This window comes from Ambystoma mexicanum, chromosome 2q (assembly GCF_040938575.1).
Source record: "Ambystoma mexicanum isolate Mex_15411 chromosome 2q, UKY_AmexF1_1, whole genome shotgun sequence".
NCBI classification, from domain to species: Eukaryota; Metazoa; Chordata; class Amphibia; order Caudata; family Ambystomatidae; genus Ambystoma; species Ambystoma mexicanum.
This window is the reverse complement of record NC_090924.1, coordinates 962797547-962824728: the sequence shown is the minus strand read 5'-3', so window position 1 is coordinate 962824728 and position 27182 is coordinate 962797547.

Here is a 27182-nt window from a genome sequence, read left to right as displayed (position 1 = left end):
CCCCCAGCCACCAAGGGCAGCCTCCACCAGGCCCCCACTCATGTCTCCCACCACCCCCACCCCCCAGCAACCATGGGCAGCCCCCACCAGGCTCCCACCCATGTCTCCCACCACCCCCACCCCCCAGCAGTGCAGGGGCACCCTCCACCAGGCCCCCACTCATGTCTCCCACCACCCCCACCCCCCAGCCAGCAGGGGCACCCTCCACCAGGCCCCCACTCATGTCTCCCACCACCCCCACCCCCCAGCAGTGCAGGGGCAGCCTCCACCAGGCCCCCACCCATGTCCGCTATCACCCCCACCCCCCAGCAGTGCAGGGGCACCCTCCACCAGGCCCCCACTCATGTCTCCCACCACCCCCACCCCCCAGCCACCAGGGGCAACCTCCACCAGGCCCCCACTCATGTCTCCCACCCCCCCACCCCCCAGCATCCAGGGGCAGCCTCCACCAGGCCCCCACCCATGTCCCCTATCACCCCCACCCCCCAGCAGTGCAGGGGCAGCCTCCACCAGGCCCCCACTCATGTCTCCCACCACCCCCACCCCCCAGCAGTGCAGGGGCAGCCTCCACCAGGCCCCCACTCATGTCTCCCACCACCCCCACCCCCCAGCATCCAGGGGCAGCCTCCACCAGGCCCCCACCCATGTCCCCTATCACCCCCACCCCCCAGCAGTGCAGGGGCACCCTCCACCAGGCCCCCACTCATGTCTCCCACCACCCCATCCCCCAGCAGTGCAGGGGCAGCCTCCACCAGGCCCCCACTCATGTCCCCTATCACCCCCACCCCCCAGCAGTGCAGGGGCACCCTCCACCAGGCCCCCACTCATGTCTCCCACCACCCCCACCCCCCAGCAGTGCAGGGGCACCCTCCACCAGGCCCCCACCCATGTCCCCTATCACCCCACCCCCCAGCAGTGCAGGGGCACCCTCCACCAGGCCCCCACTCATGTCTCCCACCACCCCCACCCCCCAGCCACCAGGGGCAGCCTCCACCAGGCCCCCACTCATGTCTCCCACCCCCCCACCCCCCCAGCATCCAGGGGAAGCCTCCACCAGGCCCCCACCCATGTCCCCTATCACCCACACCCCCCAGCAGTGCAGGGGCACCCTCCACCAGGCCCCCACTCATGTCTCCCACCACCCCCACCCCCCAGCCACCAGGGGCAGCCTCCACCAGGCCCCCACTCATGTCTCCCACCACCCCACCCCCCAGCAGTGCAGGTGCAGCCTCCACCAGGCCCCCACCCATGTCCCCTATCACCACCACCCCCCAGCAGTGCAGGGGCACCCTCCACCAGGCCCCCACTCATGTCTCCCACCACCCCCACCCCCCAGCAACCATGGGCAGCCCCCACCAGGCTCCCACCCATGTCTCCCACCACCCCCACCCCCCAGCAGTTCAGGGGCAGCCTCCACCAGGCCTACACTCATGTCTCCCACCACCCCCACCCCCCAGCAGTGCAGGGGCACGCTCCACCAGGCCCCCACTCATGTCTCCCACCACCCCCATCCCCCAGCAGTGCAGGGGCAGCTTCCACCAGGCCCCCACTCATGTCTCCCACCACCCCCACCCCCCAGCAGTGCAGGGACACCCTCCACCAGGCCCCACCCATGTCCCCTATCACCCCCACCCCTCAGCAGTGCAGGGGCAGCCTCCACCAGGCCCCCACTCATGTCTCCCACCATCCCCACCCCCCAGCCAGCAGGGGCACCCTCCACCAGGCCCCCACTCATCTCTCCCACCCCCCCACCCCCCAGCATCCAGGGGCAGCCCCCACCAGGCTCCCACCCATGTCTCCCACCACCCCCACCCCCCAGCAAACATGGGCAGCCCCCACCAGGCCCCCACTCATGTCTCGCATCCCCCCCCACCCCCCAGCAGTGCAGGGGCACCCTCCACCAGGCCCCCACTCATGTCTCCCACAACCCCCACCCCCCAGCAACCATGGGCAGCCCCCACCAGGCTCCCACCCATGTCTCTCACCACCCCCACCCCCCAGCAGTGCAGGGGCACCCTCCACCAGGCCCCCACTCATGTCTCACACCACCCCCACCCCCCAGCATCCAGGGGCAGCCCCCACCAGGCTCCCACCCATGTCTCCCACCACCCCCACCCCCCAGCAAACATGGGCAGCCCCCACCAGGCCCCCACTCATGTCTCCCACCCCCACCCCCACCCCCCAGCAGTGCAGGGGCACCCTCCACCAGGCCCCCACTCATGTCTCCCACCACCCCCACCCCCCAGCAACCATGGGCAGCCCCCACCAGGCTCCCACCCATGTCTCTCACCACCCCCACCCCCAGCAGTGCAGGGGCACCCTCCACCAGGCCCCCACTCATGTCTCACACCACCCCCACCCCCCAGCAGTGCAGGGGCACCCTCCACCAGGCCCCCACTCATGTCTCCCACCCTCCCACCCCCTAGCATCCAGGGGCAGCCTCCACCAGGCCCCCACTCATGTCTCCCACCCCCCCAGCATCCAGGGGCACCCTCCACCAGGCCCCCACTCAAGTCTCCCAACCCCCCACCCCCCAGGATCCAGGGGCACCCTCCACCAGGCCCCCACTCATGTCTCCCACCACCCCCACCCCCCAGCCAGCAGGTGCACCCTCCACCAGGCCCCCACTCATGTCTCCCACCCCCCCACCCCCAGCATCCAAGGGCACCCTCCACCAGGCCCCCACTCATGTCTCCCACCACCCCCACCCCCCAGCCAGCTGGGGCACCCTCCACCAGGCCTCCACTCATGTCTCCCACCACCCCCACCCCCCAGCCAGCAGGGGCACCCTCCACCAGGCCCCCACTCATGTCTCCCACCACCCCAATCCCCCAGCCACCAGGGGCAGCCTCCACCAGGCCCCCACTCATGTCTCCCACCCCCCCACCCCCAGCATCCAAGGGCACCCTCCACCAGGCCCCCACTCATGTCTCCCACCACCCCCACCCCCCAGCCAGCTGGGGCACCCTCCACCAGGCCCCCACCCATGTCCCCTATCACCACCACCCCCCAGCAGTGCAGGGGAACCCTCCACCAGGCCCCCACTCATGTCTCCCACCACCCCCACCCCCCAGCCAGCAGGGGCACCCTCCACCAGGCCCCCACTCATGTCTCCCACCACCCCAATCCCCCAGCCACCAGGGGCAGCCTCCACCAGGCCCCCACTCATGTCTCCCACCACCCCCACCCCCCAGCAACCATGGGCAGCCCCCACCAGGCTCCCACCCATGTCTCCCACCACCCCCACCCCCCAGCCAGCAGGAGCACCCTCCACCAGGCCCCCACTCATGTCTCCCACCCCCCCCCCACTCCCCCAGCATCCAGGGGCAGCCCCCACCAGGCTCCCACCCATGTCTCCACCACCCCCACCCCCCAGCCAGCAGGGGCACCCTCCACCAGGCTCCCACCCATGTCTCCCACCACCCCCATCCCCCAGCCACCAGGGGCAGCCTCCACCAGGCCCCCACTCATATCTCCCACCACCCCACCCCCCAGCAACCATGGGCAGCCCCCACCAGGCTCCCACCCATGTCTCCCACCACCCCCACCCCCCAGCCAGCAGGAGCACCCTCCACCAGGCCCCCACTCATGTCTCCCACCGCCCCCTTCCCCCCCAGCATCCAGGGGCAGCCACCACCAGGCTCCCACCCATGTCTCCCACCACCCCCACCCCCCAGCAACCATGAGCAGCCCCCACCAGGCTCCCACCCATGTCTCCCACCACCCCCACCCCCCAGCCACCATGGGCAGCCTCCACCAGGTCCTCACAATCCCCAATCATGTGCGTCATGGTCAGCCTCCACAGCCAAAAAGCCCAACCAAGTAACCCATTCACCCACATGGAAAAGGAAATTACATGTTACACCCCCAATGTTCATAAAGCTAATGAACCCATGTCCGTCACACACAATGGTTGCAATTGAATGGGAAAACACCCAACATGACATGCATGAAAGCAATGAGATGATACCACACAGTGAAGTATGAAAACAAAATTGTATTAAAAAAATAAGAATGCAAATGAAATGAAACAAACTACAATGGTAATGAAAAAAAGATAAGCTGCATATCTGTTAAAAAAATAAAAACACCAAATCCCAATCCAAAAAAATGTAGTCCAAAGTCAAATGAAAAATAAAATCAATCCAATGAAGAACTATGTACAAAACATCCAAGGGTCCATGAGCCCAACTGAACAAAGGAAACCTACAAAAAACCCTAACTAAAATGCAACTATATACAAAAAGTGGAGCAGTGTCCGTCGACTCCAAATCATAAGAACAAACAAAGGAAACCTAAAACTAAAGAACTATATACAAAGGCGGCGGGCAAGTCCAGCGGCTCACTCCGTGGTGTACCGGGCCAGGGCATCATCGAACTCCTGTTCGATGTCCCGGAGGCGGTCCAGTTCCATGGCCCCGAGGGTCCGCAGGGACGACGCCGTGTCCTCCTCCATCCCCCTGCGGATTGCCTCGAAGCACTCGGCCCGCCTCAGGGCCCTCCGCATGGAGTTCTCCGCCCTGACCATTGTGAGCCGCGCCTCTTCCGCCCGCCGCCGCTCCGCACCTATGGCGTGGCCCAACCGCTGCCACACGGAAGACACTCTCTGTCCTGGGTCCTCCTGCCCTCCGGCCGATGCCTGCCCCTCCGATGTCGAAGGCCCCGAGCCTTCATGTCTCCCACCATGTTGCTGCTGCTGCTCTGCCTCTGCCCGTGCACTGCCTCCTGCTGCCTGCACATCCTCCGCCGGCTGGGGTGCAGTTGTTGATGTGGCCACCCCTGCTGGACCTCCGACTCCCGACTGTGGCAGGGATGCCTCCTCCACCAGCCTGGCCGCAGCGTCAGAGGCAGCTCCACAGGTGACTGATGGGTGGGAAGATGGCACAGAGGGCGACTGGCGCATAGGGGGTCCAGTTGAGGAGGGGGTCGGAGGAAGCCCCATCAGATGGAGGAATCCGGCCTGGGTGACCTGTCCCAGCAGGCTGACGTGGTCAACGAGCCATTCAAGATGACGTGCAGTCTCTCCATGAAAAGTCTGCAGGTCACCTCGCATGGCCCGTTGACGCAACGCCACACCAGCCAGGACAGGCTCAATCCGGACCTGGATGGCCATGTCCGCAGGCAGAGGAAGGCCAGTTGACGTCAGCTCATCCCCTGCCTGAAAACGGGTCTGGACGTAGGCATCCATGCTGGTGCAAGATGATGCAGGGACAGGATCGGGGACAGGATTGCACACAGGCACCTCCGCGGCGGCCTGTGCTGCCTCCTGTCCCTGGTCCTGCACTGCACCACTAGCACCAGTGGGATCCCCACCTCCAGACCCCGTCTCTGGTGCTTGCACGGCCTCCTCCTCCACCAAACCCCCCACCAACCTGGATGACTCCGTGCCATCTTCCCCTGTTGGGCCCTGTGGGGTCCCAGCTGCCCCTTCTGCTGCCGAGGAGTCCAACTCCAACCTCCGCCTCTTGGACATCCCCCCGGCAGCTATGGCCTGGGACGCGGCACCGGACTCCTCACTCCCCGACGAGATGACAACACGGGAGGGGAGCCGGGCCTTGCGTCTCCGGCTGGCGGTCGGATCCCCGCCGCTGTGCTCCACAGCACCTTCTCCGCCCTATTCATCAGTTGACGCTGCAGACAGGGAGAAACAAAACACAGGCATCAGGGCACTGTACAATGGACACATACACACATGCCAGTTGCACATGAGTGGCATTGGCAAACCTCAGACATGTCATCACAATCCCCAACACACATGTCATTACAACTCGCACACATGAGCCATACCACAGCCATATCGCAACTGCCACCACCATCCCTACACATACAACTGCATGAGCAGCCAAAGGGGAGCCAGACATCACATGCAACACAGGAAGTGCACCACACATGTACACACACCACCACACTTGCATGCATGTGTACACCTCTGCCAAGTGTCGCAGTGTTCAGACGGGCATCCATGTCACATCTGCCAATCAGGCTTCCACATACCGCTGTCACATGCATCCAGGTTGCATCACTGTTGCACCCTTGTCAAATACACACACATGCACATGTACACAGTGCTCATACATGCAGCCGAAAACAACATACATGCGTGACATCACGGACATGTCTACTTACATACACATTCATCCAAACATGTGTGCACGCACAACTGCATTTGGCATGCAAGCCTACACACACAAGCACCATCCATGTCTCACACATTACAGCCCTCGCATGTGTCAGCCCCACGGCCCTGTACACCCCCACCCATACTCGACCCCATACAAACAGATATGCAACCTGCACAATACCGAATAATCACCACACGCACTGCTCACAATCAGGATGCATGTACACTCACCGCTCGACTCCAGACGGGTCTGCTTCTGTAGGACCTAGACGTGGAGCGCTGGGGATATGCGTTCCAGGACCCTCATCTGTTCTTCCGACAAGTGGCCCCGGCGCCCCTTGGCATCCGCTGCCTTCAAGAGGCGCCGGGCCTTGTTCTCGGTCCTGGACCTGAAGTCCTCCCAGCGCTTCCTGACATGTTGTAAGTCCCGGACTGCCACCCCCTCCGCGTTGATGGCAGTCACAATGTCAGTCCAGATCCGAGTCCGTCCTTCCTTGTCGGCACGGGAACTTCCAAAGAGGGCATCATACTGCCCCAGGACTTGCTCCACCAGGACACCAACTTCGGTGGCACTGAAGCTGGTGCCCCTCTGCCTCTCTGGCCGGGGGTTGTCAGTGGTCACAGATGGTGTTTGCCCCGACATGACAACCCCAGAGGCAGGAGTGGGTGGGCAACTGGGTCCTGGGGCTGGGCTGTGGAGCGATGGAATCCCAGTCGGGAGTCTTCGGTTCCAGCAGGGGTGGTCACAGCAACAGCACCCCTGGTTGATGTGCAGGCAGCAAATGGCAGTGCACGTGGGCAGCAGGCAGTCAGGCAGCAGCAGATGGCAGGTGGGAGCGTGCTCGGGGCTCTGGGGGGCAGTAGTTCGGCCTTCTGGGCAGGAGCGTGGTCTTCCGTGTGCTTACGCGTGGCCAGCTTGGTACGGAGTGATTTGGCACGTGAAAATCCTGCACGTCAGCGTGAAAATTGAGGAAAGGCCCTTAGCGCGTAAGCGCGTCAGCACGCATACGCGATTCTATTGGACCAAAGGCCCTCAACGCGTAAGCGCGTCAGCACGCATACGCGATTCTATTGGACCAAAGGCCCTCAGCACGTAAGCGCGTCTGTGACGTGACCCGCACGGGTGTTTCCCAAACAGCACGTGATGACAGAGCACACGTGGAAAGACTGCACGTCAGAGTGTCATCGCGTATAATTGGACAGCACGTCAGAGTGTCATCGCGTGTAATTGGACAAAAGTGCGCGTACACGCGATTGGCCTATGTACATGTATATCAGGGGTGCGCGGGCACTTACACACGCAAGTACGTCAGCGCACCTGTATCCCGGGGTGCGCGGGAATTTCCACACGCTATTGGACTGGGTACTGGATTTCAGGGGTGCGCGGGTCACATGCTCGCCTACAACACGCGCAACGCATAAATTTGCGCGCTAACTAAATAACAAGCTCAGAGCCAGGATGAACATACCGTTCCTAGCAGCAGTGGGTGTGGGCTACCAAAGGAGGAGGAGGAGGATAGTCAGGGCCAGAATATTCACACCCAGAACCAGCCTTTTCGGGATGCCTGATGACCAGGTGTATGGGAGGTACAGGTTTCCACCACACATAATACTGGACCTGGTGAGTGAGTGGGAGGATGACCTCACATCACCCACCCTGTGCTCCCAAGCACTCAGCCCCCTGGAGAAGGTCCTCAATGTACTGCACTTCTTAGCCACTGGATCATTTCAGCGGACAAGTGCCATAGTGGGTGGGGTATCACAGGCCACCCAGTCACGCTGCCTACACCAGGTCTTGAACATCATCACTGCACGCCCATCAGTCCGCAGGCACATATACCTGCCCAGAACACCTGCAGAAAGGCATGCTGCCGCCCTGGATTTTTACGGTGTGGCACGATTCCCCAAAGTGCTAGGTGCCATCGACTGCACCCATGTGACTCTACGTCCCCCCAGGGCATCAGAGCACATCTATAGGAACCGCAAGCACTGGCATTCCATCAACGTGCAGGTAGTATGTAATGCCAAGGGAATCATCACCTCAGTATATGCCAACTATCCCGGCTCCACCCCCGACAGCTTCATTTACCGAATGTCCACCCTAAGCCGGGACCTAGAAGCTGGGCGGCATGGCGATACATGGCTGCTTGGTGAGTATGAATGCCACTGCACATGCATGCATGTCAGATACTGAGCAAGGTCACAACCCCACCAATGATACCAATCACCACCTCCACAGGGGACAGTGCCTACCCTCTCAGCCCCCACATGATGACGCCAATTCGGAACCCCACCACGCCACCCCAGGTAAGATATAACACAGCCCACATTACAACACAGGGCATAGTGGAGCGCACATTCGGAGTGCTAAAGTCACGCTTTCGCTCCATTGACCGTTCTGGCGGGCAGCTGTTGTACGCTCCCCCAGTAGTGTGCAGGATCATAGTGGCAGCATGTGTCCTGCACAACGTTGCAACACGCCGGGGCCTGGCCGTGGACATGGTGGTGGCCCCACATCCCCAACCACATGCACAGCCGCTGCACATGGGAGGGGAAAGGGCACGGGGGAGGCAGCCCGTACACAGCTAGTGGCTAATTACTTCACATAGAAATCACACCCCTGTGGAGTGCACACTGCCCTGGCACATTCCATCTGACAATCAATGATGACTCAACCTGACACTGATCCTGAATGTCTGGAGAATCAACCGTGAAAACGATATCAGCCTGAGATTGTTCACCTGGCAGTGTTACAATGTGTGCATCCCTACCCACACAGACACCACCAATGCAGTTTTGTGAAGAAACACATCCAAGCAGCTAAAATGAATACCCACTTGCAAAATGCAACAAGAGGACAGTGCCATGTCAGCCAACCCATCCCCAGCACCGCCACACGACACACCGTGCCATGTCATGCCATTTGCAGGTAAACAAAGTAATCCCCACAACATGACACTAGTGTCACTATGTACAGTGTCCCTAATTTAAACTTGCAACACCTGAAATGCTCACAGTAATGCAGGACCAACAACAAACTTGAGCAGGTACTACCATTAACATGACATCACAAATGTAAGTAATTAGTAGTCTCACCACCTGGAAATGCCTGCACTCCCACCACTACCAACTGTGCAGTGTTGGCGCCATGTAGAGTAGTAGGTGCACTGCTGCCAACATGGACCCCATCTCCAAACTAGAGGGCCTTGTGTAGACATGAGGAAGGGACCTGCAAATTGGGAGGTAGACACAGATGATGAGTTACACATCAATGCAACATGCAGTGTACAACACAACAGCAATATGCACTAGGAATGTATACACAGTATTGACTAGACTACCCACACATTTAGTGGGAGTCCAATGTCACCATGTACGTCAATGTCACTTGGGCACACCCTTTGCAAGCCCATGGAAACGGGAAGCAGGAGGGGTGTGTGTGACTCAAACCCAAGCATCTGAACCAAATACATGAGAAGCCTGCATGTGCCCAGCCACAATGCAGCCTATGCCCACAGGAACCACGGAAGGCAACAAATTGTCCCAAAAAAATTGGGAAAAATAAATTTAAAAATAAAAATAAAAATAAAAATCAAAAATGGCCATTGATGGGCCCGGGGGGTTTGGGAGGCCATCCAGGAGGTCCGAGGACAGGGTGCACACCAAAACCCACCCATGTGGATCCTGGGAAAAAAAAACACCTCCATGGGCTCATGGCCCACACGGCTACCCTATTGTGGGAGTATCACTGCTGTCGCTATTATCACCCTGTGCAGCTGCATCCGGAGGTGGTTGCACTATGGGAGGCAGCCCACGCAAGGCCCTAGTCTGCTCCTCCATGGCTGCAAGCATGCGGGTGTGGTAGGTCTGGTTCTGGAGGATGAGTGTGCGGAGGTCCCCATGCAACAACTCACGGGATGCCCGGACCTCCGCCCTCGTTGCCTGCATCTCAGCTGAGAGCGTACGGGTGAGACACTCCAGCTGCTGTTCTGTCCTTTGGTGTGTTGAAGCCTCAAGCTCAACAAGAGTCGTCCTGAGGTGAAGGAGCTCCTGCCTCAGGGCTTCCCTGTGGCCCTGGGACTCTATGGAGATGGCCTCCTGCAGAGTCGCCAGTGCCGCCCACCTGTCCCTGTTGGACGCCAACATGTCCTCCCTGTGTGACTGGCAGATGGAGTCGGTTGCCTGCTGTAGTCGCTCCATCAGCCTTTCAGGGGGGACAATGGAAGTGGCCACCCTATCCATGGCCTGAGCCATCATCTCGGATGATGCTGCCTGTTGGGTTGCCATACCGTAAATGGATTGCTCCCATGCGGTATTGCCAGGTGGCGTACGGCCACCACGTCGGCGGGCACCACACCTGTCTGGGGCAAGGCGAACTGCGCCTTGCTGTGCCGGCACTGCCTGAGGCTGCAGGACTGCATTCCCCCTCTGATCTGCTGGCCCAGGAACAGGATCAGATGTCGCGGAGTGTGACCCTGCATCCGTAACCACCAAAGGCGTAGCTGCCAACACTGACATCCCCATTGAGGGTTCTGACCCTGGTGCAGGTGGGTGGGACAGAACAGAATCCCTCCCTGGAACACTCACCTGCGACGGCACGTAGGTCTCATCATCCGAATCAACACCTGAGTACAGCTCGGGGGAGGTGCAGCCAGAGACACCCCTTGAGAGCACGACCTGCAGCACTTGTGGGTTCTCACCCACCACCACACCACGTCCCTCACTGGTGGTTGGTCGGCCCTCGGACCCCTCCTGGGTCTGCACCATCTCCACAACCCCAGCAGTATCAGGTGCGTCTTCCCCTGCAAAGACATAAACACAAAGAAATGGAAACAGGCATTAGCACCATGGCACACAATGAGGGCTGAGAAGCAAGAGAACCAGTACTTGATTGACACATGTCCCACATGACTAAAACCCTCCCATGCATGCACCCTCACTGCATATGAAGGGCAGGCAAATGGCACACACTGATGACACCAAGATGGAAGATGAACACATTTTCTGCATGCTGCCTGGCAGTGGCATCACACATTGGCCTGTGATTGCCAGGTGAAACACACATGCCATCACACAGATGGCATGTACCATTGCTATTGAGTGAAGATGGAGAGGAGGGCAGCACCTATTCATTCAGTCCAGTTCCCGCATGTAATAGCTTTTCTAATTCAAACAGGTCAGATTTTTCACCTGGAGCTGCCAGTCCAAAATGGTCCAATTGCACAGGGACATGTGTGAACAAATGATATCCAGGTAACAAAGTCACTCCACCTTACCATAGCCATGTCAGACATGTGACTAGAGGACTGCGAAATGCCTAGTAAAAGTGGTGGAATGCAAACAATCTGCCTGAATGAACAGTGAAAAATAAGCAACAATGTTGTGGCAAGGTGACACTTCAAGGGCAACTGGCGTGCAGTTGGGCTGGATGTCTACTGTTGGCAGAAGGGATACTGCCATGGCCTAATGCAGCTGCGCAGGATGTATTGCATGAAGCACATGGCTGACCCATACGACTCAGGCGCACACACTCTCACCTGGCACACAAACAGAAGCCCTCACACACACACCATGCACATGGATGACACACACATGCATGTGCACTCACCGGACAATGCCTCGTAATCAGGCAGATCTCCCACGCCTTGGATCTGTTCCTCCGTGACGTAGGTCCCAGCAACTGACTCATGTGGAGTGAGTTCCATGTCTACTACTGGAGACCCACCTCCAGTAACTAGAGTTGCGGCATGACTTGAGACCAGCTTACTCTTTGCCCTGCGCTTTAGGTCATTCCAGCGCTTATAGCAATCATTGGCTGTGCGCCTCACGATTCCAAGAGCACTTACGATGTCCGCAACGGTCTGCCAGTGTGCCTGGCGTTGTGCAGGTGTGGTCTTGGATCCTGCAACAATGACCATCTCGTTATCATGTGCGGACACATACTCGACAAGTGCATTCAGTTCGTCATCCGTGAAGCTGGGCTTCCTGGACGGGCCGGACTGTGTAGCCGTGTCTGGGACATCAGCCTGTGCCGGACGAGCACTCTTCCTCTTCCGCTTGGAAGGTGGTGGTGATCCTGAGTGTCCTGCGCCGCTCTGGACACTAGGGGCAGGAGCCCCTATCAGGAGTGTGGGATTGCACACTCAGCATGGGAGTTGGTGCAGGCATTGGCTCAAGTGTAATGGTGTCAGGGGGAATGTCAGCAGGATGGACTAGGACCGACACTGTCCTGGCTGGGTGTGTGAGAGCTGGGGTGGATGGAGCCGCAGCTGCCCCTGCAGCCTCTCCGCCCTGCCTACTTGGGGCAGCAGATGACCTTGCAGCCCCAGATGTACGTGGCATGATGACATCAACGTGCACCAGCGCACGTGTCATAGGCCTGCTGACCTGGAAGTCAGCCATGGAGTCAACCAGGTCTGGCGCCACAATGGGCTGGTCCAACAAGGGCTGAGCATGGATGGTGTCAGCCACATCAGCCTCAACGGGAGGGGGGGGGGATTATGGGTGCCCTTGACTGGTCCTCCACACATGGGGGGACAGGCTCACCCTGCAAGTAACGACCATGTTCCCTACCGGATCCACCACGGCCACCACTTGTGGCTCTTCCACCTTTGCCACCCTTACGCAATCCTCGCCTCCCAGCCATGGCACTGATGTTAATGTGCGTATGGGAGTGGCTGTAAACTATTGTCCTGTGCAATTGGGGGTCAAAGGGGTTGGGTACCAGATGGTAATTGTACCCTAGTGCTCTAGCAAGGCTGAATGTAACCCCTGTGGAAAGATGACGGGTCACGCTACGCACAGGAGCCCCAACAAAGGGAGATGAGGTGCACGCAACCCCTCCTAGACCACGTGTGCAGAAAGAAAAACCTGCTCTATGCTGTGGCACCCAGTAACACAAGAATGAACGTATGCGTGTCACACGCAGCCTAGAATGACCTCTGAAGGGGTAGGCTACACACGGGGCAAGCACAGATGTTAGATACGTGCGTGACTCACCGTCTGCCAGGTAAAAGAGCGTGAAAAAGGAGCGCGTTTGGTTGGCAACACCCCCGCCAAAAGAAGATTTGTACGCTGTCTGAGGAGACAGGACAACAGTAGAAGGGAACACTGTTTGAGGGAACAGGCCCAGGTAAACCAGTAAAAGAGAAAAAAGAGAAAAAGCTGTCAGAGGTAACAGGGAATACGAACTTGAAACGCCGTGAAGTAAATCGCGTGTGAAACGACAAGAAGTACAGAATTCACCCACTCGCTCTCCACGAAAAGCACGTACGAGGAAATGGTGTTCTACACGTACCTTTTATACAGGCCCACACGTCCAGCGTCACTTACGCGGCATGTACGCGCTAGGGCCATTTCCACCAATTACACGCTTTGTCACTTCTGCGTGTAGGGCCATTTCCACCAATTACACGCTTTGTTACTTCTGCGTGTAGGGCCATTTCCACCAATTACACGCTTTGTCACTGCCGCGTGTACGCGCTAGGCCCATTCCCACCAATCACACGCTTTGACACTCGGACGTGTCTTTCATTTTTTTCACACGCAACATTTTCAAACGTGTGCCCAATTCAACGTGCACGTGACTTCATAGACGCGCATACGCTGGCGACGCATTTACGCGCTGAGGGCCTTTGGTCCAATAGAATCGCGTATGCGTGCTGATGCGCTTACGCGCTAAGGGCCTTTCCTCGATTTTCACGCTGACGTGCAGGATTTTCACGTGCCAAATCACTCCGTACCAAGCTGGCCACGCGTAAGCACACGGAAGACCACGCTCCTGCCCAGAAGGCCGAACTACTGCCCCCCAGAGCCCCGAGCACGCTCCCACCTGCCATCTGCTGCTGCCTGACTGCCTGCTGCCCACGTGCACTGCCATTTGCTGCCTGCACATCAGCCAGGGGTGCTGTTGCTGTGACCACCCCTGCTGGAACTGAAGACTCCCGACTGGGATTCCATCGCTCCACAGCCCAGCCCCAGGACCCAGTTGCCCACCCACTCCTGCCTCTGGGGTTGTCATGTCGGGGCAAACACCATCTGTGACCACTGACAACCCCCGGCCAGAGAGGCAGAGGGGCACCAGCTTCAGTGCCACCGAAGTTGGTGTCCTGGTGGAGCAAGTCCTGGGGCAGTATGATGCCCTCTTTGGAAGTTCCCGCGCCAACAAGGAAGGACGGACTCGGATCTGGACTGACATCGTGACGGCCATCAACGCGGAGAGGGTGGCAGTCCGGGACTTACAAAATGTCAGGAAGCGCTGGGAGGACTTCAGGTCCAGGACCCTGAACAAGGCCCGGCGCCTCTTGAAGGCAGCGGATGCCAAGGGGCGCCGGGGCCACTTGTCAGAAGAACAGAGGAGGGTCCTGGAACGCATATCCCCAGCGCTCCACGTTTGTTTGTTTGTTTGTTTATTAATTAGTATAGCGCACCTGACCCAAGGGTATATGGGCGCTTAAGCTTCGAGTTACAGGCAAAGTAGGTCACAATTGTACAGTGATGAAGCAAAGGTATACTTGACAGGATAGCAATTAGTGCATAGACAATAATATGCTGACATAGTGCAAAATACATTCTTGCAGTAGGTATGCATTCAATCATGGTAGGTTAATTGTTGAGTAACCAGGTGATGACCTTAGTTCTGAAGGGCTGGAAGGTAGGTGTGGATTTGATATCCAGTGGAATGGTATTCCAGAGTTGTGAAGCCAGAGCTGGGAAGCTGGAACCACCAGCTCTTTTGAGGGAGTATTTGGGCACAGTCAGTTGTAGTGTATTAGAGGATCTAGTGGTTCTAGTGTTCTGTCTTAATGTAAATTTGTTGGTGAGATAGGGCGGGGCAAGGCAGTTGAGTGCTTTATAGGTGAGGCATCTATTTTCTGCTGGATGGAGAGCCATTTGCATGCAATTCTGGTAGCCGAAATATGTTCTCTTCTGGGAATATTCAGGGCGGCATGGAGTGCATTATTTTGTAGAACTTGCAGTTTATTAATTACCGTTTTGTTGGCACCTACATAGAGACTATTGCAGTAATCTAGTTTAGATTGTATGAGTGCTCTGGCTAAGGTGAGGCAGTTGTTAGGGGAGATCAGCGGTCTACAGGCCCTAATTAGTGTGCCCATGTAGGCCGTGGCTGAGGCAGTCATATTAATTTGTTTGGCTAGATTGGTATTCGTGTCGAGGTAGAAACCAAGGGTTTTTACACTCTTGGCGATAGGGATGGTGTTACCGTCAATGGTAAAGCTAGTGTAGCTGGGACTAAGTTTCCGAATGGCGTTGGGTGAGCCGACAAGGAGCAGTTCAGTCTTGTCATCATTCAGGCAGAGGCCATGTGTGGCCATCCATGCCTGAATGATGGAGAAGACTTCATTGATCCAATTGGCGTCCGAATTATAGTTGCCGGATAAGGTGAGGAGTATCTGGGTGTCATCTGCGTAGTTGGTGTAGGTGACACCCAGATGGTCCAGCTTGTCGAATAGGGGCTTTGTAAAAATATTATAAAAAGTCGGTGAGACACAAGATCCTTGTGGGACACCACAAGTGATAGGGATAGGGTCGGCCGCTGCTAGGGGTGAGAAAACCCGCATGGTCTTTTTGTCCAGGAAGGATTGGATCCATGAAATTGCGGAATGGGAGAAGTGTACTGCCGATGACAGATGGTTGCACAGGATTTTGTGATCAACCAAGTCAAAGGCAGCGGATAGGTCAAGAAGAAGAAGGATGCCAGCTTTACCTTTATCTTTGAGGTCGTCTATTTGGCACTTGAGATCAACAAGGGCCGTTTCTGTCCCGTGTTGTGGACGAAAGCCGGATTGGCGAATTCCTAGTAAATGGTTTGTGTCGAGGTAATCCTGGATTTGAAGATAGGCCACTCTATCAAGAATTTTTAGTAAGAATGGGACAGTGGTGATGGGTCTGTAATTCGTGGGTATATCTGGGTCGAGGGTAGTTTTTTTTAGTAGTGGTAGGACCCAGGATTGTTTCAGATTGCTAGGGACCGAGTTATCGAGAATGACAAGTTTATAATTTTGTAATGAAAGGGGAGAGATCCCTGGCAGCATCTTTTATAATCTGTGCGGGACAGCTGTCCCCCTTGCAGTTCGAGGTTTTCAATGACGCTATAATTTTTTGTACTTCGGGTATGGATACCTTTTTGAAGGTAAACCCTGGGCTGGTGGCTGTAGGAGGGGGAGGGGTGGGATTGGAAGTCGGAACATGAGTGAGTTGTTGTTGTTTATTGTCAATTTTAGACTGGAGCCCTGGAATTTTGTTAACAAGGGCATTCTGGATCCCTGTGCACCAAGGTTTATCTTTAGTGCAGGTATCCGTGGGAGGAATGGGGTTTTCTAATTCCTTTAGAATGTTAAAGAGCTCCTTTGAGCTGGAACTTGCCTGCGAGATCCTGGAGTTGAGCGATTCTTTCTTTGCGCGTATAATCTCATTTTTGTAGAGTGTGGATATATTAGTGAGATTAGTTCTGTTAATTGCTGAGGGCACTGATTTCCATAGTGCTTCCAGTTTACTTTTTTGTTGTCGGAGGAGTTTAAGTTCTGGGGTGTACCATGTATTTAGGTGCGCTTTTGGTTTCCCTTTGCGCATTTTTAGTGGGGCAATAGTGTCAACTGCTTTGGCCATGGAATCATTATAGACGTTGACCAGTTGGTTCAGGTCAGTTGTGGCTGGTAGTGCGTTCAGAATAGGGGTCACCAAGGGTATTAAGGCTTCCGCTGTGATGTTACTCTTTTTCCTAGTTAGGCAGGCTGGAGCAGTAACAGGCTTGTTATGCACTAGGTTACTAGTGTTAATGTCAAATGGGAGGAAATGGTGATCAGTCCATACGAACTGTATGGGATCCTTCATGGTAATGTTGCAGTTAAGGGCGGTTACCCAATCGAGGATTCTACCCTTCGAGTGGGTAGGTTTGGAGCAGAATTGTTGGAGGCCATGCTCCTCTAATGCTGTGGCCAGGGCAGTGGCTGCGGTGTCGAGGGGGTCATTAAAACCCAAGATTGAAGTCTCCAAGTATAATCATTTGTGCTGAAAGTTTGGAGCTTTCGGCAACTAGTGAGGTGATGTCTTCCTCAAATGAGCCTGGTGGGCCCGGGGGTCTGTAAATTAAATGCATCGTAATAGTGCTCTTAGGGGACGTTTGTAATTTGAATGTGAGATGTTCACATGATTTAAGTGTAGGAGACGAGGCTAATCTAATATTAAGCGAGGACTTGAAAATGATAGCTACACCTCCTCCTCGTGCGTTGGGTCTATCTGCTCTGAGGATGGTATAGTTGTCTGGTATAGCTAGGGTGAGAGATGGTCCTGCAGCATCATGCAACCAGGTTTCGGTAACAGCAAGGAAGTCCAAGTTGTTAGTTAGAATAATGTCGGCTACTTCTATGGAATGGGCGACTAGTGATCTAACATTTAGAAGAGCTCCTTTAGGAACAGAGAGGGTGGAATTGCTAGGTATTGCAGTGTGATTGATGGTCTTATTGGGTCGCTTAGCTAGGGGTGTGCTAGTCTTGTGGTGGGTTCTGGCACCAAGTCTCTTGTTCCGATCAATAGGGGTGAGGGTGGTGGTTCGAGAGACAGTAAGGTCAGCAGTTGTGGAGGTACTGGAGCCAAAGGTGGGGCTTGATGTACTTATATTGGTAGGGTTCCGCTAGGAGGTATCTAAGTGCTTAGTAGCCGGGATATCAGAAAAGTATGCGTGGTAATGGGTCGGAGAGGCAGATTGTGAGACTGGGAGGAAGGCAGGAGTGGTAGGCAAGAATGGTGTGGGGCATATGATAGGGTAATGTCTTGGGCAGGCCAGTCTGGCTAGACCATTTTTGTGGGATATGTAGCTATTGTCATTGCAAAGTATGTTACTTTGCATGACACAAAAGGGGAACATGATTGCGATGAGGCAGTATAGCATGCTATGGCTGAGGAGGCGTGCAGGAGATTGGCGAGTATGTGGCATTGGTGACATAAGGTAGGCACACAGCAAATCAGATACGGTCTGGAGGCGACCATAAGGCACAACACAGTTCAAATATGGTCAGGAGGCGACCATAAGGCACAACACAGTTTAAATGTGGTCTGGAGGCGACCATAAGGCACAGCACAGTTCAAATGTGGTCAGGAGGCGACCATAAGGCACAGCACAGTTCAAATGTGGTCAGGAGGCGACCATAAGGCACAACACAGTTCAAATGTGGTCAGGAGGGGACCATAAGGCACAGCACAGTTCAAATGTGGTCAGGAGGCGACCATAAGGCACAACACAGTTCAAATGTGGTCAGGAGGCGACCATAAGGCACAGCACAGTTCAAATGTGGTCCGGAGGTGACCATAAGGCACAGCACAGTTCAAATGTGGTCAGGAGGCGACCATAAGGCACAACACAGTTCAAATGTGGTCAGGAGGCGACCATAAGGCACAACACAGTTCAAATGTGGTCAGGAGGCGACCATAAGGCACAACACAGTTCAAATGTGGTCAGGAGGCGACCATAAGGCACAACACAGTTCACGTCCAGGTCCTAGAGAAGCAGACCCGTCTGGAGTCGAGCAGTGAGTGTACATGCATCCTGATTGTGAGCAGTGCGTGTGGTGATTATTCGGTATTGTGCAGGTTGCACATCTGTTTGTATGGGGTCGAGTATGGGTGGGGGTGTACAGGGCCGTGGGGCTGACACATGCGAGGGCTGTAATGTGTGAGACATGGATGGTGCTTGTGTGTGTAGGCTTGCATGCCAAATGCAGTTGTGCGTGCACACATGTTTGGATGAATGTGTATGTAAGTAGACATGTCCGTGATGTCACGCATGTATGTTGTTTTCGGCTGCATGTATGAGCACTGTGTACATGTGCATGTGTGTGTATTTGACAAGGGTGCTACAGTGATGCAACATGGATGCATGTGACAGCGGTATGTGGAAGCCTGATTGGCAGATGTGACATGGATGCCCGTCTGAACACTGCGACACTTGGCAGAGGTGTACACATGCATGCAAGTGTGGTGTTGTGTGTACATGTGTGGTGCACTTCCTGTGTTGCATGTGATGTCTGGCTCCCCTTTGGCTGCTCATGCAGTTGTATGTGTAGGGATGGTGGTGGCAGTTGCGATATGGCTGTGGTATGGCTCATGTGTGCGAGTTGTAATGACATGTGTGTTGGGGATTGTGATGACATGTCTGAGGTTTGCCAATGCCACTCATGTGCAACTGTCATGTGTGTATGTGTCCATTGTACAGTGCCCTGATGCCTGTGTTTTGTTTCTCCCTGTCTGCAGCGTCAACTGATGAAGAGGGCGGAGAAGGTGCTGTGGAGCACAGCGGCGGGGATCCGACCGCCAGCCGGAGACGCAAGGCCCGGCTCCCCTCCCGTGTTGTCATCTCGTCGGGGAGTGAGGAGTCCGGTGCCGCGTCCCAGGCCGCAGCTGCCGGGGGGAGGTCCAAGAGGCGGAGGTTGGAGTTGGACTCCTCGGCAGCAGAAGGGGCAGCTGGGACCCCACAGGGTCCAACAGGGGAAGATGGCACGGAGTCATCCAGGTTGGTGGGGGGTTTGGTGGAGGAGGAGGCCGTGCAAGCACCAGAGACGGGGTCTGGAGGTGGGGATCCCACTGGTACTAGTGGTGCAGTGCAGGACCAGGGACAGGAGGCAGCACAGGCCGCCGCGGAGGTGCCTGTGTGCAATCCTGTCCCCGATCCTGTCCCTGCATCATCTTGCACCAGCAGGGATGCCTACGTCCAGACCTGTTTTCAGGCAGGGGATGAGCTGACGTCAACTGGCCTTCCTCTGCCTGCGGACGTGGCCATCCAGGTCCGGGTTGAGCCTGTCCTGGCTGGTGTGGCGTTGCGTCAACGGGCCATGCGAGGTGACCTGCAGTCTTTTCATGGAGAGACTGCACGTCATCTCGAATGGCTCGTTGACCACGTCAGCCTGCTGGGACAGGTCACCCAGGCCGGATTCCTCCGTCTGATGGGGCTTGCTCCGACCCCCTCCTCAACTGGACCCCCTACGCGCCAGTCATCCTCTGTGCCATCTTCCCACCCATCAGTCACCTGGGTGCCCTGTGGAGCTGCCTCTGACGGTGCGGCCAGGCTGGTGGAGGAGGCATCCCTGCCACAGTCGGGAGTCGGAGGTCCAGCAGGGGTGGCCACATCAACAACTGCACCCCAGCCGGCGGAGGATGTGCAGGCAGCAGGAGGCAGTGCACGGGCAGAGGCAGAGCAGCAACATGGTGGGAGACATGAAGGCTCGGGGCCTTCGACATCGGAGGGGCAGGCATCGGCCGAAGGGCAGGAGGACCCAGGACAGAGAGTGTCTTCCGTGTGGCAGCGGTTGGGCCACGCCATAGGTGCGGAGCGGCGGCGGGCGGAAGAGGCGCGGCTCACAATGGTCAGGGCGGAGAACTCCATGCGGAGGGCCCTGAGGCGGGCCGAGTGCCTCGAGGCAATCAGCAGGGGGTTGGAGGAGGACACGGCGTCGTCCCTGCGGACCCTCATGGCCATGGAACTGGACCGCCTCCGGGACATCGAACAGGAGTTCGATGATGCCCTGGCCCGGAACACCACGGAGTGAGCCGCTGGACTTGCCCGCCGCCTTTGTATATAGTTCTTTAGTTTTAGGTTTCCTTTGTTTGTTCTTATGATTTGGAGTCGACGGACACTGCTCCACTTTTTGTATATAGTTGCATTTTAGTTAGGGTTTTTTGTAGGTTTCCTTTGTTCAGTTGGGCTCATGGACCCTTGGATGTTTTGTACATAGTTCTTCATTGGATTGATTTTATTTTTCATTTGAATTTGCACTACATTTTTTTGGATTGGGATTTGGTGTTTTTATTTTTTTAACAGACATGCAGCTTATCTTTTTTTCATTCCCATTGTAGTTTGTTTCATTTCATTTGCATTCTTATTTTTTTAATACAATTTTGTTTTCACACTTCACTGTGTGGTATCATCTCATTGCTTTCATGCATGTCATGTTGGGTGTTTTCCCATTCAATTGCAACCATTATGTGTGACGGACATGGGTTCATTAGCTTTATGAACATTGGGGGTGTAACATGTAATTTCCTTTTCCATGTGGGTGAATGGGTTACTTGGTTGGGCTTTTTGGCTGTGGAGGCTGACCATGACGCACATGATTGGGGATTGTGAGGACCTGGTGGAGGCCGCCCATGGTGGCTGGGGGGTGGGGGTGGTGGGAGACATGGGTGGGAGCCTGGTGGGGGCTGCCCATGGTTGCTGGGGGGTGGGGGTGGTGGGAGACATGGGTGGGAGCCTGGTGGGGGCTGCCCCTGGATGCTGGGGGGTGGGGGTGGGAGACATGAGTGGGGGCCTGGTGGAGGGTGCCCCTGCTGGCTGGGGGGTGGGGTGGTGGGAGACATGGGTGGGAGCTTGGTGGGGGCTGCCCATGGTTGCTGGGGGGTGGGGGTGGTGGGAGACATGAGTGGGGGCCTGGTGGAGGCTGCCCCTGGTGGCTGGGGGATGGGGGTGGTGGGAGACATGAGTGGGGGCCTGGTGGAGGGTGCCCCTGCTGGCTGGGGGGTGGGGGTGGTGGGAGACATGAGTGGGGGCCTGGTGGAGGGTGCCCCTGCACTGCTGGGGGGTGGTGGTGATAGGGGACATGGGTGGGGGCCTGGTGGAGGGTTCCCCTGCTGGCTGGGGGGTGGGGGTGGTGGGAGACATGAGTGGGGGCCTGGTGGAGGGTGCCCCTGGATGCTGGGGGTGGGGGGGTGGGAGACATGAGTGGGGGCCTGGTGGAGGGTGCCCCTGCTGGCTGGGGGGTGGGGGTGGTGGGAGACATGAGTGGGGGCCTGGTGGAGGGTGCCCCTGGATGCTGGGGGGTGGGGGGGGTGGGAGACATGAGTCGGGGCCTGGTGGAGGGTGCCCCTGGATGCTGGGGGGTGAGGGGGTGGGAGACATGAGTGGGGGCCTGGTGGAGGCTGCCCCTGGATGCTGGGGGGTGGGGGGGTGGGAGACATGAGTGGGGGCCTGGTGGAGGGTGCCCCTGCACTGCTGGGGGGTGGGGGTGGTGTGAGACATGAGTGGGGGCCTGGTGGAGGGTGCCCCTGCACTACTGGGGGGTGGGGGTGGTGGGAGACATGGGTGGGAGCCTGGTGGGGGCTGCCCATGGTTGCTGGGGGGTGGGGGTGGTGGGAGACATGAGTGGGGGCCTGGTGGAGTGTGCCCCTGCACTGCTGGGGGGTGGGGGGGTGGGAGACATGAGTGGGGGCCTGGTGGGGGCTGCCCATGGTTGCTGGGGGGTGGGGGTGGTGGGAGACATGGGTGGGAGCCTGGTGGGGGCTGTCCCTGGATGCTGGGGGGTGGGGTGGTGGGAGACATGAGTGGGGGCCTGGTGGAGGGTGCCCCTGCTGGCTGGGGGGTGGGGGTGGTGGGAGACATGAGTGGGGGCCTGGTGGAGGCTGCCCCTGCACTGCTGGGGGGTGGGGGTGATAGGGGACATGGGTGGGGGCCTGGTGGAGGGTGCCCCTGCACTGCTGGGGGATGGGGGTGGTGGGAGACATGAGTGGGGGCCTGGTGGAGGGTGCCCCTGCTGGCTGGGGGGTGGGGTGGTGGGAGACATGGGTGGGAGCTTGGTGGGGGCTGCCATGGTTGCTGGGGGGTGGGGGTGGTGGGAGACATGAGTGGGGGCCTGGTGGAGGCTGCCCCTGGTGGCTGGGGGATGGGGGTGGTGGGAGACATGAGTGGGGGCCTGGTGGAGGGTGCCCCTGCTGGCTGGGGGGTGGGGGTGGTGGGAGACATGAGTGGGGGCCTGGTGGAGGGTGCCCCTGCACTGCTGGGGGGTGGTGGTGATAGGGGACATGGGTGGGGGCCTGGTGGAGGGTTCCCCTGCTGGCTGGGGGGTGGGGGTGGTGGGAGACATGAGTGGGGGCCTGGTGGAGGGTGCCCCTGGATGCTGGGGGTGGGGGGGGTGGGAGACATGAGTGGGGGCCTGGTGGAGGGTGCCCCTGCTGGCTGGGGGGTGGGGGTGGTGGGAGACATGAGTGGGGGCCTGGTGGAGGGTGCCCCTGGATGCTGGGGGGTGGGGGGGGTGGGAGACATGAGTCGGGGCCTGGTGGAGGGTGCCCCTGGATGCTGGGGGGTGGGGGGGTGGGAGACATGAGTGGGGGCCTGGTGGAGGCTGCCCCTGGATGCTGGGGGGTGGGGGGGTGGGAGACATGAGTGGGGGCCTGGTGGAGGGTGCCCCTGCACTGCTGGGGGGTGGGGGTGGTGTGAGACATGAGTGGGGGCCTGGTGGAGGGTGCCCCTGCACTACTGGGGGGTGGGGGTGGTGGGAGACATGGGTGGGAGCCTGGTGGGGGCTGCCCATGGTTGCTGGGGGGTGGGGGTGGTGGGAGACATGAGTGGGGGCCTGGTGGAGGGTGCCCCTGCACTGCTGGGGGGTGGGGGGTGGGAGACATGAGTGGGGGCCTGGTGGGGGCTGCCCATGGTTGCTGGGGGGTGGGGGTGGTGGGAGACATGAGTGGGAGCCTGGTGGGGGCTGTCCCTGGATGCTGGGGGGTGGGGGGGTGGGAGACATGAGTGGGGGCCTGGTGGAGGGTGCCCCTGCTGGCTGGGGGGTGGGGGTGGTGGGAGACATGGGTGGGGGCCTGGTGGAGGGTGCCCCTGCACTGCTGGGGGATGGGGGTGGTGGGAGACATGAGTGGGGGCCTGGTGGAGGGTGCCCCTGCACTGCTGGGTGGTGGGGGTGGTGGGAGACATGAGTGGGGGCTTGGTGGAGGCTGCCCCTGCACTGCTGGGGGGTGGGGGTGGTGGGAGACATGGGTGGGGGCCTGGTGGAGGCTGCCCCTGCACTGCTGGGGGATGGGGGTGGTGGGAGACATGAGTGGAGGCCTTTTGGAGGGTGCCCCTGCACTGCTGGGTGGTGGGGGTGGTGGGAGACATGAGTGGGGGCCTGGTGGAGGCTGCCCCTGCACTGCTGGGGGGTGGGGGTGGTGGGAGACATGGGTGGGAGCCTGTGCCCATGGCTGCTGGGGGGTGGGGGTGGTGGGAGACATGAGTGGGGGCCTGGTGGAGGCTGCCCCTGCACTGCTGGGGGATCGGGGTGGTGGGAGACATGAGTGGGGGCCTGGTGGAGGGTGCCCCTGCACTGCTGGGGGGTGGGGGTGATAGGGGACATGGGTGGGGGCCTGGTGGAGGCTGCCCCTGGATGCTGGGGGCTGGGGGGGTGGGAGACATGAGTTGGGGCCTGGTGGAGGCTGCCCCTGGTGGCTGGGGGGTGGGGGTGGTGGGAGACATGAGTGGGGGCCTGGTGGAGGGTGCCCCTGCACTGCTGGGGGGTGGGGGTGATAGGGGACATGGGTGGGGGCCTGGTGGAGGCTGCCCCTGCACTGCTGGGGGGTGGGGGTGGTGGGAGACATGAGTGGGGGCCTGGTGGAGGGTGCCTCTGCTGGCTGGGGGTTGGGGGTGGTGGGAGACATGAGTGGGGGCCTGGTGGAGGGTGCCCCTGCACTGCTGGGGGGTGGGGGTGATAGGGGACATGGGTGGGGGCCTGGTGGAGGGTGCCCCTGCACTGCTGGGGGTGGTGGGAGACATGAGTGGGGACCTGGTGGAGGCTGCCCCTGCACTGCTGGGGGATGGGGGTGGTGGGAGACATGAGTGGGGGCCTGGTGGAGGGTGCATCTGCACTGCTGGGGGGTGGGGGTGGTGGGAGACATGAGTGGGGGCCTGGTGGAGGCTGCCCCTGCACTGCTGGGGGGTGGGGGTGGTGGGAGACATGGGTGGGAGCCTGGTGGGGGCTGCCCATGGTTGCTGGGGTGTGGGGGTAGTGGGAGACATGAGTGGGGGCCTGGTGGAGGGTGCCCCTGCACTGCTGGGGGGTGGTGGTGATAGGGGACATGGGTGGGGGCCTGGTGGAGGCTGCCCCTGCACTGCTGGGGGTGGGGGTGGTGGGAGACATGAGTGGGGACCTGGTGGAGGCTGCCCCTGGTGGGTGGGGGGTGGGGGTGGTGGGAGACATGAGTGGGGTCCTGGTGGAGGGTGCCCCTGCACTGATGGGGGGTGGGGGTGATAGGGGACATGGGTGGGGGCCTGGTGGAGGCTGCCCCTGGATGCTGGGGGGTGGGGGGGTGGGAGACATGAGTGGGGGCCTGGTGGAGGCTGCCCCTAGTGGCTGGGGGGTGGGGTGGTGGGAGACATGAGTGGGGACCTGGTGGAGGGTGCCCCTGCACTGCTGGGGGGTGGGGGTGATAGGGGACATGGGTGGGGGCCTGGTGGAGGCTGCCCCTGCACTGCTGGGGGGTGGGGGTGGTGGGAGACATGAGTGGGGGCCTGGTGGAGGGTGCCCCTGCTGGCTGGGGGGTGGGGGTGGTGGGAGACATGAGTGGGGGCCTGGTGGAGGGTGCCCCTGCACTGCTGGGGGGTGGGGGTGGTGGGAGACATGGGTGGGAGCCTGGTGGGGGCTGCCCATGGTTGCTGGGGGGTGGGGGTGGTGGGAGACATGAGGGGGGCCTGGTGGAGGCTGCCCCTGGTGGCTGGGGGATGGGGGTGGTGGGAGACATGGGCGGGAGCCTGGTGGGGGCTGCCCATGGTTACTGGGGGGTGGGGGTGGTGGGAGACATGAGTGGGGGCCTGGTGGAGGCTGCCCCTGGTGGCTGGGGGTGGTGGGAGACATGAGTGGGGGCCTGGTGGAGGGTGCCACTGCATTGCTGGGGTGTGGGAGTGGTGGGAGACATGGGTGGGAGCCTGGTGGGGGCTGCCCATGGTTGCTGGGGGGTGGGGGTGGTGAGAGACATGAGTGGGGGCCTGGTGGAGGGTGCCCCTGCACTGCTGGGGGGTGGTGGTGATAGGGGACATTGGTGGGGGCCTGGTGGAGGCTGCCCATGGACTGCTGGGGGGTTGGGGTGGTGGGAGACATGAGTGGGGGCCTGGTGGAGGCTGCCCCTGCACTGCTGGGGGGTGGGGGTGGTGGTAGACATGAGTGGGGGCCTGGTGGAGGGTGCCCCTGCTGGCTGGGGGGTGGGGGTGGTGGGAGACATGAGTGGGGGCCTGGTTGAGGGTGCCCCTGCTGGCTGGGGGGTGGGGGTGGTGGGAGACATGAGTGGGGGCCTGGTGGAGGGTGCCCCTGGATGCTGGGGGTGGGGGGGTGGGAGACATGAGTGGGGGCCTGGTGGAGGGTGCCCCTGCTGGCTGGGGGGTGGGGGTGGTGGGAGACATGAGTGGGGGCCTGGTGGAGGGTGCCCCTGGATGCTGGTGTGTGGGGGGGGGTGGGAGACATGAGTGGGGGCCTGGTGGAGGGTACCCCTGGATGCTGGGGGGTGGGGGGGGTGGGAGACATGAGTGGGGACCTGGTGGAGGCTGCCCCTGGATGCTGGGGGGTGGGGGGGTGTGGGAGACATGAGTGGGGGCCTGGTGGAGGGTGCCCCTGCACTGCTGGGGGGTGGGGGCGGTGTGAGACATGAGTGGGATCCTGGTGAAGGGTGCCCCTGCACTGCTGGGGGGTGGGGGTGGTGGGAGACATGGGTGGGAGCCTGGTGGAGGCTGCCCATGGTTGCTGGGGGGTGGGGGTGGTGGGAGACATGAGTGGGGGCCTGGTGGAGGCTGCCCCTGGTGGCTCGGGGGTGGGGGTAGACATGAGTGGGGGCCTGGTGGAGGGTGCCCCTGCACTGCTGGGGGGTGGGGGTGATAGGGGACATGGGTGGGGGTCTGGTGGAGGCTGCCCCTGCACTGCTGGGGGTTGGGGGTGGTGGGAGACATGAGTGGGGGCCTGGTGGAGGGTGCCTCTGCTGGCTGGGGGTTGGGGGTGGTGGGAGACATGAGTGGGGGCCTGGTGGAGGGTGCCCCTGCACTGCTGGGGGGTGGGGGTGATAGGGGACATGGGTGGGGGCCTGGTGGAGGGTGCCCCTGCACTGCTGGGGGCTGGGGGTGGTGGGAGACATGAGTGGGGGCCTGGTGGACGGTGCCCCTGCACTGCTGGGGGGTGGGGGTGATAGGGGACATGGATGGGGGCCTGGTGGAGGGTGCCCCTGCACTGCTGGAGGGTGGGGGTGGTGGGAGACATGAGTGGGGGCCTGGTGGAGGCTGCCCCTGCACTGCTGGGGGATGGGGGTGGTGGGA